This window comes from Rattus norvegicus, chromosome 14, assembly GCF_021556685.1.
Source record: "Rattus norvegicus strain SHRSP/BbbUtx chromosome 14, alternate assembly SHRSP_T2T, whole genome shotgun sequence".
In the NCBI taxonomy this organism is placed as follows: Eukaryota; Metazoa; Chordata; class Mammalia; order Rodentia; family Muridae; genus Rattus; species Rattus norvegicus.
This window is the reverse complement of record NC_141547.1, coordinates 20,153,980-20,172,803: the sequence shown is the minus strand read 5'-3', so window position 1 is coordinate 20,172,803 and position 18,824 is coordinate 20,153,980. Positions and strand designations below refer to the sequence as shown.

The following is an 18,824-nucleotide window of genomic DNA, read 5'->3' as shown; positions in this document are numbered from 1 at the left end:
GTCTTCATGGGGGTGGGGGGAAATTACTGGGAATCTAACCATACCTTTTTATCAAGTTATTTTATTAAACTAAAATTATTTACTTGACCTTAAGCATGTAATATGTTAAACAGCATTCTACTTATTGTTCAGGATGAATAAGAAGTCAGCTTCCCAGTGGTGTTGAGGTCCAAGCCTCTAGCAACCATTCTTCTCACATCCATGTCTAAAAGGAGCATTTCCTGAGGCAGCTTCTTGTCCCGTCTCGGGCAACTTGTTAGAACTCACAGAATCTAAAGTGCGCTCATGGCAAACACAGACTTGCTAGGGTGTAAAAAGGTGAATGTGGCCAAGTGGCACATATCATCCTGAGGACACACACACGCACTGGGAAGACAGATTAAGAGCCAGAGTTTGAGGCTAGCCTGGGTTACAAAGGAACTCATGACTACAAGAGAAGCAAGGGTCAGGGTAGGGTAGGCAGACAGAGGACACAACAAAGACGGTGAAAATATATAAATTAATTTCTAGAAAAATATCCTGTCTTGAATTTGAAGTAAAACATTGAGAATTTTTTTTAGAAAAGAATATTTTACTCATAAATAAACCTTAACTTTTGGGTATGGGGGTTCGCGTGCACATGACTGTGCTCCATCTAAATGCAGTACAAACAGAGGCCAGGAGAGGGAGACAGAACCCCTGGGACGAGTTAATGGAGAGTTGCAAGTCACTGTACAAAAATTCAACCTCCCACCCCCCCTCCCATCCCCGTCCGCAACCGCCCCCCCCTCCGCCCTTAGAAGGGCAACTAGTGTTAACATACTGCCCCCTCTCCAGCCCTAAATCTGTAATTTTTTTTCGATATTAAAGTTGATTTATGTATGGCCAAATGTTGAGAAATTCTAGTTGCAAGAAAATCAGGAATATTTTGGGAAAATCTAAAGTTTAGTGGCCTGAGAGTTTAAACGAGCGCTCAAAGGGCGGCACTTAGAAAGGGCCTTAAGGAAACTCTTCCTCTCTGGGCAATCAATAAGGATATTTAGAGCAGGGGATGATTTGAAGAACACTGGTTTTATGATGATTGATATAGAGTCGGAGTTTCTGGGTTAGAAGGAAAAGAGAGGACCCAGTTAGAAAGTCTTTGTTGGTCCATCGTATATAAATATACAGCACAGTTCACAGGTTTATGACCAAGAGCATGGGTTCGTCCCCTTTAACAGGCCCTAGCCAGAGAGAATATGAGGAAAACGGGGCCCGAGCCACTATCTGCCTAACCAAGCACCCAATTCAGTCAACTTTTGTTTATTCATGCATCTACTGAGCCCCGTCCATGAGCCTTTCTCCCTCTGCCTGTACTAAATTCTGATAATACTTCAGTGATCAACGGTCCCCTGATCCTGCCAGAGTAATGGATGGAACCGAAGGCCCACAGAAATAGCAAAAGGGGGTGGAGGGTCCTCCTACTTAGTCCAATCCTTCCTCCTAGATTAAAAGGTGCCTGGCTTTTTTTTTTTCTCAGTTCGTTGGTCTCTATGGAAACCACTGGCAACGCCCCACCCCCCACAACACCTACACCACTGTAAAGACTCCCAAACTAAGAGTCACATGGTCTGGAAGCTGCTCTAATATTTTTAATTTCTTCAGAATGTAACTCTTCGTGTTTGTGCTGCAGTCTGCATGCTCAGGAGTAGACAGACCTTAGGCTCGGAGGTGAGGCCATACGCTGCCATGGCAACATCCTGGACCTTGAGGTTTTAGGCTGCAACCACTGCAACGAAGGTCCAAGGTCTGGGCTGTCACTTTCTCACATTGGGTGTAGAGTCTTGGGACTACAGGTCGTCTGGCCAGGTAAGAAAGACCGTCCTGTTCCTCCAGCCGCAGTGTAAGCAGCGGGTTGGATTTCAAGAATGCCCTTCCAGAAACACATCTGCTACCCTCAGTCCAACAGCCAGAAGAATCGAGTCGCCCCAGAGGGAGGTGCAACCCCCAGGGCCTGTGTCACCTCTACCTCGGCCTCTGGACCCCTGCCCTTCTTCCAATTCCGACCTCGGCTGGAGAACATGAACTGGAGGCGTCTGGACACCATTGATGTAGACAAGGTGGTGGGAACTATGGACATCCTGACACTTCAGGAGAACATCATGAACATCACCTTCTGCAAACTGGAGGGCGAGAAGTGCCCATACTGCCAGGCAGAAGTGGACCCACTGCTGTTGAAACTCATCCGCCTGGCACAGCTCACCATTGAGTACCTGGTGCAGTCTCAAGAGTTCCTCACCTCACAGCTGAGCATGGTAGAGGACCGGTTACGCCTGAGCCTGAGTGGCTTCGAGCAGAACAAACAGCTGCTCGCCAAGCAGGCTGAGGATATCAGACTTCTCAAACAGGAGTGTCGGCGCAGGAAAAAGATGCTGTCTGCCCAGCAGCTGATGATGGGCCAGGTCCAAGCCAGCCATTACCAGTGTGGTTTTTGTGACAAGGCCTTTATGAGTCAAGCTTCTCTCCGGAGCCACCTCCATCGCCGCCACGCTGCTGTAGATTCTTGTTCTGGGAAAAAGGCAATGGCAAGGAACGACAAGCTCCAGGAGGAGGTCACCATGTTGAAGGAGCAGCTGCAGGTCACCAGGACCCAGCTGGAGTCGGTGCAGCACACCCACAGAGTCCGACCCTCTACAGACTATGAAAGGCAGAAAATAAATGAGGAGGACTTCCAGAAGTTAGTGGTTAGTTGGGAGGAGGAAGAAAAGCAGACACTGGTGAACGAGATGGAGAAAGTCAAGGACATGTTAAGGAAGGAGTTTGAGGAGTTAACATTGAAGAATTCATCTTTAGAATATCAATTATTGGAAATCCAGAAATCTAATGTGCAGAGTGAGGTCAACATGGGCAGGGAGAAACTCCCCTAGGTTTAAAAACTGACTTCCTTATTCCCAATGTTTCCAAAAGACGCTGCACATCCTTGAGTGCAAATAAGCCAGTGACCAGATGAGTTTAAAGTTCTTAAGGGAAGAATGCAGCAAGGAGCAGGGTTATCAGGTCTTTCTTGGGCAACTACGGCCGCCCTGATGACATAATGTTACCGCTCTGTCTGGTCCAGAGACACTGCTTTGCTGCAGACCTCCCTACTCTCTTATACAGTCTTTCCACCCCTTTCTTCTCCACGTTGTCTGCTGAGTCCTATGGGGTGTGTGTGTGTGTGTGTGTGTGTGTGTGTGTGTGTGTGTGTGTGTGTGTGTGTGTGTGTTTTAAATGTCTCAGGAGCAGCTGCAGTTCACCAAGACACAGCTGGGGCTCCAGAATCCCTTGTTCTCTGCAATTTGACCAATTGTAAGGCGGTATTAACCACTACCGGCTACAAAGAGGAAGTTTCTCTGATAAAACATATTATTTAGACGGCACTTTGTCATTCTAACGAGTAAGGAAAATAAGTTGAATCTCATCCCAAAATAGTTGGTTATCCCCATATATTCTTGCCGCTGTTATACTGTGATAATATTTACATTTTATATTTCTAGGAATATAGACATCTCCCCCCATGTACAGATGTAAACTTACAAAATTTATATTTTCAATACCCAGGTTATAAATGCTTCTTTATATTTTAAAACATTTTCAGAGTCATTTTATTGGGTAAGTGTTGGTCTCATACGGATTCTGTTACTTGATCCTTCCTGTATTGTTGAAGACCTGTGCGTGAGGTTGATTCTTTTTCTTATTTCTAAGTGTAAATAAAGAACTGTTTGCATTAACAACAACAAAAATACCAAGAAAGACCTTTAGAAGAAAATATAAATAATATTGGATAATTAAGATAGACAAACAGTAGAATGGGAGGAGAAATAAAAGAATCTAGACTTTCAGTGTTGTTCAAACAGGTTAGTAAAAAAAGGTATAGTCAATGCATAAAAACATTAAAATTAAATGAATAGAAACATGTAGCAGTGGAGGGTGGAGAATGAGGGGTGCACTAGAAAGTCCCAGAAACCAGGGAAGCAAGAGGTTCTCAGGACCGAAAGGGGATGACAGTAGTCAAAATACCCAACAAAGGGGAGAGAGAACCTGTAGAGACCACCTCCAGCGGATGGGCACAGCCCCCAGTTGAAGGATGGGGCCACCCACACATCTCTAAATTGTTAACCCAGAAATGTTCCTGTCCAGAGGAAAGAAAGGGCCAAAAAATGGAGCAGAGACTGAAGGAAAACTGTTTCCTCTGCAGACACCAAACCCAGACAATATTGCTGAGGCAAGAAGCGCTTGCCCACAGGAGCCTGGTCCAGCTGCCTGAGAGGCTCTGCCAGCACCCGACTAACACAGATGCAGATACTCAAAGCCAACCATTGGACTAAGCCCAGGAACCCCAATGAAAGAGTTAGGGGAAGGACTGAAGGAGCTGAAGGAGATTGCAGCCCCATAGGAAGAGCAATATCAACTAACCTGACCCCTCAGGTTAAACCAACACTAAACCACCAACCAAAAACTACATGGCTGGGTCCATGGCTCCCGCTGTATGTGTAGCAGAGGATGGCTTTGTCTGACATCAATGGGAGAAAAGGCCTTTGGTCCTGTGGAAGCTTGATGCCCCAGCGTAGGGAGATGCTAGAAGGATAAAGGATGGTGGGTGGGTGGGTAGAGGAGCACCCTCTTAGAGGCCAAGGCGAGGGGATAGAATGGGCGGTTGCAGAAGAGAGACCAGGAAGGGGCACAAAATTTGAAGTGTGAATACATTTTTAAAAATGAAAATTATCATTTTTATGAGGAATTCTATTTTGCTTTAGAGGGAAAATATGAAAATAGAGAAAATAGAGTTATGTCCCTTTATAAGTGACAAGGGCAACACACAGGAGGGCATGCAATTCGAAATGCCAAGTTGCAAATATGTAGAAAACAAAAATAAAAAAAAAAACTTTTTAAGAAATTTCTCATTGGGGTTAAAACTAAAAAGGCAGATTTGACCGATGCTTCTTCCATAATAAAATGAACAACTCCTGTGATCACATTAGATAATAGAATTTACAGGAATTGAGGAAAAATTGAAAACAAAAAGATTACTGCTCAAGCCGTCACGTAAGTAATCATACAAATCTTTTCATTTTTAATTATCAGCTGAAGGTTAAACATCTTCTACATTAATAGGTGACAATCAGAAGCCAAGACCACACCTTCTAAAACTTTATGGACTTAACTGCCAAACAGAAATGTAGTGGAATTAGGATTGTCTAGTAAGACCTGAAACTATACACTAGAGTGACGTAGAAACCAAATACAGTAAAACACTATCAAAATACTAGCGGCCACTGTTAAAGCTCTCGGAAATGACTAAAAAAAATCTAGCAAATAAAGAGAATAAAATTTGTTTGAGAATATAAAACTTTGTATAAAAGCCAACGTTAAACTATTACAAATGTTAAATCATTTTAAAATACGTGCCAACCAGTTAGATTATGTTCTCTTTGAAACCAAAGCTGAGAAATGTATAACTTTCCACTAGTCATGTGCTAGTCTGCAGTAACATAGGTCTCGGAGCTTATCTAGTTCATGAGGCAAATTCTGACAGTATAATAAGTTACAGACTTGAAGGACTATTTGGAGTGTGTTCAGGAGGGATAATGATGTGTTCAAACATCCTCGTACTCCTTGAGTAGATGTTTGATGTCTAACCAGCATGAACATGAAGAATTCACCTTAGAGACACTGAAGCCACGGTGATTTATGATCATGAATGTGTATAAGAGAAGGGTAGATAGCAGTGAGTGGTGACAATACGCAAAGAATTGACAAGTTGTGGAGAAATGGAGCCCCAACAATTGGAGGACCCCATCCAAAAACCTCACAATAGAACATGATGGCATACTGGGTGGGTAAAGGGAAGCAATGTCAGCTTCAGAGAACACAGTGTTTGTGGGGATGTGGCCCTGTTCAAGGTGGCTGGTCTTCTCTCATTTGGGAAAATTATGAAATAATGAAGACATCTACGCAAAATATCTTCTACAGACAGAAAACTTAATTTTCTTTCCTTATTTTGCTACTCTTCCCTCTGTGAACAGGACTTCTAAGTATAATACTTAATTTTTAATAAATATGTTAATTTCTCAGAGAAATTGACAATGAAATTCCTGAGATATATATCAGGAATTGATTATATATATATATATATATATATATATAGGCACGAACCTGAGAGCAAGGTGGGTTATGGGGGCATTAATGGAAGGAAATGAAAGACGGTAAAAGATATATCTTAATTTAATAATTTATTTTCTTTATTTTTCCTTTTATGTGCATAGAAGTTTGGCCTGCATGTATGCCTGCATGCGGATGTCAGACCTCGGAGTTATAGACAGTTGTGAGCTGTCATGTGGGTACTGGCAATTGAACCCAGGTCCTCTGTGAGAACAATCAGTCATATGTGCACATATATGTAAGGTAAAATCTTAATACAAGCCAGAAATTAAAAAATGCTCCGTGAAATGCATTGTGTGATATTATAAGGGATAATCTGTTTGAAATGACTATTACTTAGGTAAGTTATGAACTTCAGATCACAACTAGATGATTCTTTGATTATATTGAATAAAAATAATCATCGATTACATTAGTAAACATTTTAAAAAACCTTTTAAAATTTCTTAAACAACTAACTCTCTCTTTGCTTTTTAGTGAGGAAATGTTCAATACTCCTGGAGTCTTTCCAGTGAATCGGTAACCATTTACTATTTTAACATTTAAATATGACTTTTACTGATTTTTTTTAGTACCACATTTGAAACACACTTCCTAATTCCCCTAATCAATTACTAAATTGATTATAACAATTTTGACCACTGAACAAAAAAATCTAAGTTAAATAGTCTATGTATCGTCATTAACTTTAAAATATATAATATATGAAATTAGAAAATACAGTTATGCTTGTTTGTTTAAAACAATCTTTCACTATACAGCCCAGCCGGCACCAAAGGGAGGAGAAGCCCTTGGTCCTGCCAAGGCTGGACCCCCCAGTGTAGGGGAATGTCAGGGGGAGAGGCAGGAAGGGGTAGATGAATAGGTGGGGGAAAGGGGATAACATTTAAAATGTAAATTAAAAATATCCAATAAAAAAGAATGATTTTCCTTATGATGAAGAAAAAAAGGAAATCAACCATCCCCCTGCTTGAACCTCCAAGGCTGTATGTCTCTTCCCGTTCTCCTCATTTGTGATTAAGCTATACCCTGACAGAATATATCACACAAATACTGGTAACTTAAAACTTGAAGACTAAACAAGAATACATAAAAGTAAACAATAAGATGTTAATTTAACCGGCTTATTGGAAGGTGTGGTGTCAGAAATAATGAGATACCTGCTTTTGTAACAGATTAAAGGCCAGTGGCACATGCAGCTCAAATATATTTCACTTTTATTTCAAAGTGTTTAGCTTTTCCTTCCATAGTGACCCAATCTGGTCATTTAGACTATCACAATTAGCTTTGTTCCAACCTGTACCAAAAATATATATAGTTATCCACAAAATACAATTATTATAAAATACAATAAAAAGTACAAAGAATCTACACATGATCTTAAAGCTATTGTATGGTCCAGTGACCGGTCCAACTTGGGATCCATCTCAAGCGGAGGCTCCAAAGCCTGACACTATTACTGATTCTATAGTATCAGTACTTACAAACAGGAACCTAGCATGGCTGTTCTCTGAGAGGCCCGACAAGCGGCTGACTAAAATAGACACAGATAACTACACCCAACCATTGGACTAAAGTCGGGGCCACTGTGGTTGAATTAGGGAAAAGCTGAAAGAAGTTGAGTAGAGCAACCCCATAAGAAGACCAGCAGTCTCAACTAACCTGGACCCCTGAGATCTCTCAGACACTGAACCACTAACCAGAAAGCATACACTAGCTGGCCCGATGCCCCTGACACAGATACGGCAGAGAAGTGCCTGGTCTAGCCTCAGTAGGAGTAGATGTGCCCAACCCTTGAGAGATCTGAGGACTCAGGGAGTGGGGAGGCTTGCTGGGGAAGGGGGTGGGCATCCTTTTGGAGAAATGGTATGAGGAAAGGTGGATGGGGAGGGCAACACCTGGATTATAAAAAAAAGTAAGTAAAATAAATCAACAACAAAACAACCCATATTGTATGGGAACTCTAAATTTTAGTTGCAGCATTACTGAATTTTCTCATATAAAGAAGAACATTTTGTTCAAAAATTAATTTAATGCCCATGCCATTAGGATTTAGTGAGTATCTAATGTGATGGGAAATTCCGAGATGCTCTCAGCGAAGTCGAGAGCTGCTCTAATCCCCAGAGGGATTCATTCTTCACCTACTACTACCTCTACCTGGAGAGTTCCAGATGGTCACAGTGAGCACTTTCAGGAGGCCTCCTGGTGCCCCAGAGGATTTAGCACATTCTCCGGTTACAAACAACAGATGGCAATGTTTCTGGATATAATCCCAGACACTCCTTCCAGACCAGACACGACCGAGGCAGTCAGGATGCTGGTCTCAATATTAACACACATTTCTCATTTGTCTGATCCTTAGAATTGAAGTGACTGTGACCATTATAATGACGATTCTTTCAAACACCTGCCTGGAGCCGACAACGTGTGGGCTCTTCCTGTAGGTGGTAGTAAAGGACTTCTAGATTTTGCACTTCCTATAGAGTGGAGACAAGGTAATTTCAGGTGTTAGTAGACATCGTTCAGTGCCCCAAGGTCAAACTTACTAACAGGATAGTCCAACCTGACTGTTGTTTATGGATGTGGTTTTCATCCCACAGCTTTTAAGTAGAGCTGATGGTAATTTAAGCATGGTGTTTGTAGTGTAGACGGCACCAGATTTCAAGTAACGTACAAGATGAAGCAATGCCAAGTAAGCAAGTGATACACGCAGTTGCTATTGCTTCAAGAATTTTTAAGAGAATATTTTTCTTTCTGAAATGAATCTTTTTGTTTTAAAATGAAAATTATGACAATATAATTAAGTAGGGTATGTGTTCATTTTTTGTCTTAGCTCATTAGCATATTAAAAACAGTTCCCAGGTTCAGAAAACTTATGTACACAGAAGTAAACCAAGTTAGTATTATCTCAGAAGAAATAGATTTTCTTTTTTTTCTTGGATATTCTGTGTATTTACATTTCAAATATCCCATTTCCCAACTCTCCCATCCCCCTGCTTCTATGAGGATGCTCCCACTCCCACCCACCCACTCCCTCCTCAACACCCTGGCATTCGCCTACTCTAGGGAATCCAGCCTTCATAGGACCAAGGGCTTCTCCTCCTCTTGATACCAGACAATGACATCCTCTGCTACATGAGTCCCTCCATGTGTATTCTTAAGTTGGTCGTTGTTTCCAAAGGTAAGCATTAATTTTTATTTCCTGCACATGTACAGAAGTTCTCTTCCATTCTTCTGTTTAAGATAAGCATTAATTTTGTATCTTCTGTATTATTTCATTAGTGAGTAAACTAGCCAAATAACTAGTTTACCTGAAATTACATTGGTTGCCAGTGACAGAGAACTTACTCTGGTTAGAGTTTCTGATAATTCTTGATAGGACCAAGGATCCCCTTTATGCCATTAAAACTGTGGGGTGAACCTGAGACAATATAGTACGATTTAGTATAATTAATAAAAAGCACTATGAAATTCTAAAATACTGCAGCAAGGATATATTTGTTAGAAACAATGGGATTATTAGTTTGGGTGTTACATTTTAAGAATTCTGTATATATTTGCATCATGGCTGTTCCCAAATTCAGACAGGAAGTCCAACAGTCACCATGTCAGTTGCAGTAGGTCCTTCATGCTACAGAGACAAATTATCCTAAAGATATCAGTGCCTTTTGAATATTATTTTCTCTCACACTAGGTCATATGTATGTGTATACATACATATACACATACAAACACACCACACACACACACACACACACACACACACACACACACACAGATGCAACCAAATTCATATGACCTCAAAATTCCAAGCCAAGGGTGGGGTGTGACGAACACTCTCAGCTGCCATAGCCAGGAAATGGAAACTATAATGAGTCTCTACCACATGAAAAGATGGTGCAGGAATCAAGGCCCTTACGCTTTACACCTCAAGCCATGCAGTGCCTGACCACCAACGGTTGGGGTTGGGCGGAGCTTGGAGGGTAAGCCATAAAGTCAGTGAAACTGGTGGTGAATGTGTTGAGTCACTAATACATTATTTTTTAATTTTCTGGTACAAATCTCTACAATATCTTCCTTCTAAGACACTGATTTCTACACCTACATACCCTCTAACAAAGCTCCACGTAGACCGTAGACCTCCCTTCTCAAATGTTGCTTCCCTGTGGTGCCCTGCTGTGGGCTGCAGCAGGTATCACAGCAGGAGTGAAGGACAGCTATACTCTTGTGGAATTGGAATTTCTTTACTTTCACTAATAAAGCTTCTTGTAAGCATTAAAATTTTGGTTTCATGCCCCCCTCGGGGGGCAAAGCTATTTTCTGTTATATTATGTTATAGTTTGACTCAACTAATTTTTACGTCTTCGTTGTTCCACCACATATGTATCATACATGATATCACACTGTATACCACTGATCTATAAGTAGCCCATTGTTTTCTGAAGAAAGAAAGACCCAAAATGGCAAATCATAGACTAAGGAACATGTTTGATGGGATGAGATACCAGATTGTTGTTCTCTGAGCTCCACTCCAAATATAGTCATTCACAGAAAGCTTTTACCCCATAAGAAGAACAACAGTATCAACTAATCTGAACCCCTCAGAGCTCCCAGAGACTATGCCACCAACCAAAGAGCATACACCGTGGCTGGCCAATGGCCCTCAGCACATATGTAGCTGAGGACTTCCTTGTCTGGCCTCAATGGGAGAAGATGCACCTAATCCTGTAGGTGCCCCAGGGAAAGGAGATGCTGGCTAGAGTGAGGTGGGTGTAGGAGGATGGAGGGGAGACCCCCTCAGAAGCAAAGGGGAGGAAGAACGGAATGAAGAAATCGGGGCGAGGGGACTGAGAACGGGGGTAACATTTGGAATGTAAATAAATAAAATAATTTTATAATAATAAAAAAGACAAATAACTTTTAGCTGTCCTCTGCTTCAGGAGTTATTCTGTGGAGTGGGAACTGGGGTCTCAACAAGAGAAAAGTAATTGTTCTCAAATTGCATTACGCAGGGACATACAGAAAGAAAGATAAAATAAGGTGTGAATAAACCAACTGCTGACCACAGAAGACAGAACACAGAGCTTCCACACACTGGCGCAAAGCCTTACTGTGTACCACTGAGGTACTTTGGTGTAGATGTACGTTTTCTGTTCCTCTCAGTGCATCAGAGAGCAGACATGCATTCGAGAGTTGGGCACATATAGGGTTCTAATGAAAAGATGGCCATTATGTCAGCCCTAAGATCTGTGTCACTTTCACTCAAACTTCCTGATGGCAAACTCTGTCCCAGCATTGGAAACTGTCAGCATGCCTCTAGGCTGCACATCATCACACCATGTTTGTATACTAAGATTGTCTAAGGTCTTCTATTTTATTAAGACTCTTTCTGTCCTAACCAACCATTGAATCCCCAAGCCACAACCTCTGGGAATGGGGAATGTAATAGGGTGGATGAGTAACTCCATTCTGTCTGTCCTGTAGGCCCATGTGCCTCTTATCTATCCCCTCCTTCAGTATCCCCACTGGCCCTGCCCAGTCTGCTTCCTGAACGGACCCTTCTAGAATCTGCCTATGTTATTATTCTCTTTCCTTGCCCCTCAGTTCATCCTGGACAACTCATTTTCCAAACTACTTGTTTGTAGATGTGGTCCCTCTAAGATGCCCTGACTAGGGGGAGCTTTGACACTACATTGTTCACTATTGTAAACAGCGGGCGTATCTGACTGCATTCTCAGCTGCACTAAGATGTTCTCCAACTTCTGACCTTTGATAACCTTTATACTGTATGACTAAACACCCCTCAAACTAGTCTTTTCTTTAAATATTATCCCAGTCAATATACCAGTACAATTTTTTTGTTGTAACCAATGACAACCAGAAAAAGAAAAAGAAAATTGTACCTACTAAAAGTAAGTTGTTATCTACTAGATACAAGAGAGTGTAAAGGCGAAAGCTGAATGAATTGCAATTCTCTTGATTATATGACTTTCTCCAAACCCTCAAACCTTGTTTCTTCCTCTACAGAAATATATAATTATATAAAAAGGAAAATTATAATACAGAAAAGGCAGGTGGTATGTAATCCCAACACTTACAAGAGTTGAGGCAAGAAATTTGATGAGAGTTTGAGGCCAGTGTACACTCTACACTGCCCACTATAACCTTGAGGACCAGGACTTCATAGAAAGACAGTGACTCAAGAAACAAAAGAAGAAAAGAAAAACACAGAGAAAAGAAGAGGCATGCATTTTCCCACTGCAGGATACTCTGCTTTGTGTATTTAGTATGCATACTTCTTGAGAAAACTTGAACCCCAAATGTTTATTCTTATTCTCTTTAAAATTTGATTCCTGATGTGTTCTATAGGCCAAATTCTCAACAAAACCAAACAAAAAACAAAACAAAACTTAAAATGCATGTCGCAAACTCTTTAGCATGTTTGTTTTACTTTAAATGTGTTTTATTTTGACTTTCATAGACATGTTTAATCAAAGAGAAATCCTCTTTTTTTTCCACTATTTTTTTTTACTGTAAATGTATTTCTCCTCAGCCCCTGGTCTCTTACCTTCTCTGTGTTCCTGTGGTGCTGTCAAAGTCACTGGTGACCTGCTCTTGATAAAGGTGTGGGTGTTTCTAAGGTTCATTTTACTCCAGTCCTTAACCCACTTTTTCTTATCCTAACAACAACTTCCCAAGTAAACTTTGATTCCTTGACTACTCATATTTGCAATGCCACAGGAAGGCTCTAACACAGCTGTAAATACCCAGTGTGCCCTCTATCTTAGTTTATTTTCTCTTCTGAGCTCCACAGGTAGCAAGTATCACGTAGTCATAGACCAGGGAATTCAGCCAAACAAAGCACAACTCAGGCTCATCAAAGATATCTCATCTCTGTCCTTTGAGAAGACTGTCAACCGCATTCACTACATCCTGGTGGCCCACTGCACTGGTGGTAAATTGTGTGTGTGTTAGGGTAAGTTTACTGCATATTTTTCTTTATATCAATACGGCACTGTTCTTATATCACCCACAGACCCAGTCACTTCATTGTGGTCGCTTAAGGGACCCACATATCCACTAAATTCTTAAAATAGGGTGCACCCCATTTTTTGCTGCCAAATCAACTTTTCTTGGTCAAGAATGTTGGGGGGGGTGGGAGACCAGCCTTCTTCATGTGGTTCATTTTTCTACTTTACTTTAAGGCATGTTTGGAGAAAAAGGCTCTGTGTGGAAGAGCAAATGCTTCTTGCTGGCAACATCACTAAAAGCAGTCATTTAAGTCTCAGTTTCTGACAAACCACACAGAGATGTTCTGTCCTGGCTCCCATTCCACAAGTTCAAACCCAACTTAACCGAGTATAGACGGTAGGAGCAGCCAGTTAGCTAGAACCTATCTGAGGCTCAGGAGAGATGATAATTTATTAACAAAATAATGATGGCCCCTCAGCAGTACTACATTACTGTATCTCCCACCTGCACCTCCTCTAACCCGCGCTTATGTCTTTTAGCAATGGAGACAATCTTACATACTCCCACCAGAGTCCTTCAGTGTTGCCTCTAGAAGCCTTCTTCAGTATACATATGTCATGTTGCATATCAGTGGGGGCCGTCTCCAACAACAGCAACAAAATGAATATCATTCTTCTACAAGTAAAATAATGCAATTGAATATTTGGGGTGGGGAGATCACTTTGTTGTGATTCTCTAACACACACACACACACACACACACACACACACACACACACACCTATTAACAGGCATAACTGCATTGACCTCAATGAGATTTCCTTTTCCTACGATCTCAGTTCTGGACTGTACAGCTCTTTCAACAAAGTGGAGTAGAAATAAGTTTAAAAACAGAAATAACTAGGCTGCGAAATGTTTCTGGAAGATAAGTCTTCCTGTGAGAGACTGGCCACAGGAGGTTTTTAAAGGGACACAAGTCAGCTGTGTCCTTCTCAGAGAAGTGAACAGGTCTCAAAGAAATGAGCGGTTCCCAAGAACAAAGGGCAAGGAATGTGATCCTCGGATTTTAAATATGAGAAAAGCTGTCCTTTCTGAAAAATTGCAACAGAAAATGTAATGGCAGGAAATTCACTACACTCTCCCTCATGTGTTACTAAATTCCAAAAGTAAAAAGGTATCTGTGCCTAAAATGTACGTAAATAATGTGCTGTCTCGTGATCCTCCCTACAGCCTGTCTGGGGACTCTTTAACTATCCATGGCTCTTAGAGAAAAGAAGCAAAGTACCAGAGGGATTGCAGAAGTGTCTGACAGTCAGCCTTCACACCAAAGCTCGGTGGATGGCGTGGCAGAGAAGAGAAGACAGACCACCGCTCAACTCCATGAAAGGTAGTTTCAAATATCAATCTTACTTTGAAACCTGTTCTGCTCAGGCTAGGACTTCACTCCGTTAGCTTCTACAAGGTGGTCAGTTCCACAAATAATTAATAACCTCCATTCTAGCCTTGAGATTTTGTGGATACACCCCACTGGCTTCTACAAATCCATACACAAACATCTAAACTTCTTTGGCTAACTCACAGTGAGGTTTCCTCTACCTCAGGAAGGTAGTTCTTCAACTCCGACAATTTAAAATGACACAAAGATACAGATTATGAAGTTTTCAGTAACACCGGAAATAATTACAAATTGTCCAAAGCTGGCTTTGGGATCTAAGGGCTCATAATCCTGTCCCTTCTCTGGTATATGCTCATGCTCTCCATATTCTTGTGTCTATGTCTTGTCTCTGGATGTCACCTTAACAAGGAAAGTGGCATTTCACAAAGCAATCTATCCACCTCTAACCTCCTGAGATCCTAAATGCTTAGCATTTATTCATTTAAGCAAATGTTGGAAGAATCATTTTCTTTCTTTTTTTTTTTTTAACTTGAGTATTTCTTATATACATTTCGAGTGTTATTCCCTTTCCCGGTTTCCGGGCAAACATCCCCCTCCCCCCTCCCCTTCTTTATGGGTGTTCCCCTCCCCATCCTCCCCCCCTTGCCACCCTCCCCCCAACAATCTAGTTCACTGGGGGTTGAGTCTTAGCAGGACCCAGGGCTTCCCCTTCCACTGGTGCTCTTACTAGGATATTCATTGCTACCTATGAGGTCAGAGTCCAGGGTCAGTCCATGTATAGTCTTTAGGTAGTAGCTTAGTCCCTGGAAGCTCTGGTTGCTTGGCATTGTTGTACATATGGGGTCTCGAGCCCCTTCAAGCTCTTCTAGTTCTTTCTCTGATTCCTTCAACGGGGGTCCTATTCTCAATCCAGTGGTTTGCTGCTGGCATTCGCCTCTGTATTTGCTGTATTCTGGCTGTGTCTCTCAGGAGCGATCTACATCCGGCTCCTGTCAGCCTGCATTTCTTTGCTTCATCCATCTTGTCTAATTGGATGGCTGTATATGCATGGGCCACATGTGGGGCAGGCTCTGAATGGGTGTTCCTTCTGTGTCTGTTTTAATCTTTGCCTCTCTATTCCCTGCCAAGGGTATTCTTGTTCCCCTTTTAAAGAAGGAGTGAAGCATTCACATTTTGATCATCCGTCTTGAGTTTCATTTGTTCTAGGCATCTAGGGTAATTCAAGCATTTGGGCTAATAGCCACTTATCAATGAGTGCATACCATGTGTGTTTTTCTGTGATTGGGTTACCTCACTCAGGATGATATTTTCCAGTTCCGACCATTTGCCTACGAATTTCATAAAGTCATTGTTTTTGATAGCTGAGTAATATTCCATTGTGTAGATGTACCACATTTTCTGTATCCATTCCTCTGTTGAAGGGCATATGGGTTCTTTCCAGCTTCTGGCTATTATAAATAAGGCTGCGATGAATATAGTGGAGCACGTGTCTTTTTTATATATTGGGGCATCTTTTGGGTATATGCCCAAGAGAGGTATAGCTGGATCCTCAGGCAGTTCAATGGCCGGCAGCAGTTTTTCATAATCCAAGCTCTGATGTTAAAAGCCAAACTGAAACCATGTCCCTCTGAGGAGCTTTCTGGAATCACTGATGTGTAGGAAACATAGACGGAGGAAAAAAAAAAAAACCCAAAACCAAAAACCAAAAACCAACAACAAAAAAAACCTGACTCTTGAAATTGGCAAGCCATCTAAATAACTGGTAAAACTGCAGTTCAGTTTTGCCTCCGGGCACACAGGTGGCTGGCCTGTGGCGTGTCCTTTTCAGCTCTGGTGAACTGGCAACGCCAGTGTCCTGAGGGACTTGGAGGAGGCAGTAGCTTGGGTTGGGTGGCATGACTTCTCATTTCCCCTTCTGACTCTATTTCCTTTGGCTGTTCTCTCGTTGGCAGTCAAGGTGCCCTGTTCTCACCTGTGAATACCTTTATTGATTTCTCTGGTCACATCTAATTTCCTCGTACTGGACACTAATCCGTGGAATACATCTTGGGTGAATCTGCTCGTGCTGTCCTCGGCAACACTAGTCTAAGCCCTTCACAGTGATAATCCTGCAGAAGCTGGGCACATGAGTGTTTGCACAGCTCTTGAGGGATTATGGTACTTGCTCTGAGCTACACTAAATTTCATCCTGTAAAATCCCAACACATGTCATGTTTCCATTAGGTAAGCTTTCGAAATAGATTGTCATAGAGATAACACTCTTCTAAACATTTGGGTTTGTTTTTAGACACATCCTGTGCTTTGTACCTTAGGAAAACATGGAGCCACCTTTTCCATTGCCTATGAGTTACGTGATCAAAACTCACCCTTGGAATGATTTGGTTTCTTTACCCATAGAACCTATAATTGCTCCAGTTTCTTCACTGCATATCACTGATGGGGATGAAGTAAGCGTTATCTTCAATTATTTGGATAGTGGGGTCAGGAATCTCTATTTACATAATTTAGAATGCTTCTCCCTCCCTCCCTCCTCCTTCCCCCCAAAAAAATGCAGTTTGAAATTTTTATAAGAAAACAGAAAAAGAACGTTGTGGTAAACAGCGCCCTCGTGTGGTAGAGCTCCAGGAAGTGCACCACTAAACAACAATCCTGGATTAGTGGAAGGAGCTGATACTTAGCCAGCTTTGGGATGACAGTTACACAGCTTAGGGCCTCACTGTACCCATTTCAGTCATTAAAATTGACTTACCTCCTTAAATGCATCTCAGTACAACACTCAAAGTTGTTCCCCACAGTCACTCATGAGAGGCTCTTTTGTATGATAAAAATTCTACTTCTTTTCAATTAGCCACATACATACTTAGATAAAATATCCAAAGACTGGACTCAGCAGGATATAGAAAGACACATTTGTTCAAGTCTGCAGTTCCATATATCATTTTATTTAAGTTTACTATTTCTGTATGAGAGTCTTGTTTCTTGAAATCAGATAAGGAGAAAATATGGTACAGGACTTGAAGAGGGAAAGTGCTCTGTAAGAGAAGAGAATGCGTTGAGAAATCACAGCTGGAAATTGATCCCTTACATTTAAGCAGGCAAAGAATGGGAGGTTGAGAAGAATGCACTGCAAACGTGAGCATGACCAGTGACATTTAGGGATATACCTTCTTTTGTGTAGAATAGAGTTTATTTGGGGGCATGGGAAGGAGGACTGAGAAGGGAGTAGAAGCAGAGACAGACAATTAACTGTTGTTAATTGTCTATCTCAGACAATTAACTGTTGTTAATTGTCTATCTAAATGAACTTGATTGACTACTGAAGCTACCTTATTAGTTTTAGAAAGGCATCCTTGAAATTATCCTACAAAGAAAAACACACATTAAGAGGCATGTGACGTCACTGAAAGAGCAAACTAAAAGATACAGTGTTGCAGTTCTTTTTCATGAATCTGTTCTGAGAAGCTATATTGGGCAGTCTTCAAAAGCGTCTCCACAAACACAGTGGGTGAAGAGCATCCGTGCCTCTTCAGAAAAGCCCCTCCCTAATGATGAACCATTTGAATCATGCAAATCAACTCAGTGTATTATACCAAAATTTGAAAGCTATTTCAGTACCGCGTGAGCTGCAATCAGCATAAAACAGCCAGTGAGGTGTTTTTGTTTCTTCAATAAGCAATTTCCAAACAGTTAGACAGTTTTATTCAAAGGAACCTATGAGCACTGAAATGCTGTTCTGTCTTGCAGGGCTCCCTGTACTTCAGACAGTGTATAAATCATTTCCTAAATTATGTATTTTAATTCTCATAGTAATTCCACAAATCGAATGAGATGATCATAGTTACCAGTTACAACTAATGATAGGGAAATAAGGTCTCAAGAGAGTAGGTTCTCACCAGAAATGCAGGTAAAATATTTCAGAGCAAAGGTAATCTGAGGTCAATAACTGGTGCACTGGAAAGATCCTGGGAATAAACTTCTGTAAGAGGAGGAAAAAGTAAATCACTTGGTTGGAGTTAAGGAAGAGCTGAGAACAGGCTAATCTGAAATCTATAAGAAAACTTACTGAAATCCATAATTCAAATGTGTTTGTACACACTCATACACACACACACACACACACACACACACACACACACACACACAGTAACCAATAACGTTTTTGTTCAGTTTTTGTCACCATGTATATATAACTATACAAGTGGATGCCAGAGTTAGCCAATTCAATAGATAACACACTGTCCTGTGAAAGCAATTTTCTGGAAGACATGAGAGGACTTCTTGACCATAAAGGTATAAGT

The 18,824-nt window shown here is 41.4% G+C and overlaps 1 long non-coding RNA gene and 1 pseudogene across 5 annotated transcripts in view; one reads left to right on the top strand and one right to left on the bottom strand.

The window, feature by feature from the left end:
- LOC108352727 (uncharacterized) overlaps positions 1–18,824 on the bottom strand; it is a 36,920-nt gene that overhangs the window by 2,057 nt on the left and 16,039 nt on the right. For 3 of the 4 annotated variants that reach the window (XR_015637339.1, XR_015637336.1, XR_015637335.1), the window contains 2 exons: positions 18,420–18,502; positions 17,448–17,558 (listed from right to left, as the gene is read on the bottom strand). The exons of the other annotated variant lie outside the window; for it this stretch is intronic. This is a non-coding gene — a long non-coding RNA (uncharacterized LOC108352727). Of the gene's footprint in view, positions 1–17,447; positions 17,559–18,419; positions 18,503–18,824 lie in introns of those variants that run through there. 4 annotated transcript variants of the gene reach the window in all.
- On the top strand, positions 1,521–3,581 carry Dzip1-ps1 (DAZ interacting protein 1, pseudogene 1; annotated as a pseudogene). Its single transcript, NR_003527.2, is given in 1 exon segment — positions 1,521–3,581. The product of NR_003527.2 is annotated as a DAZ interacting protein 1, pseudogene 1 (transcript).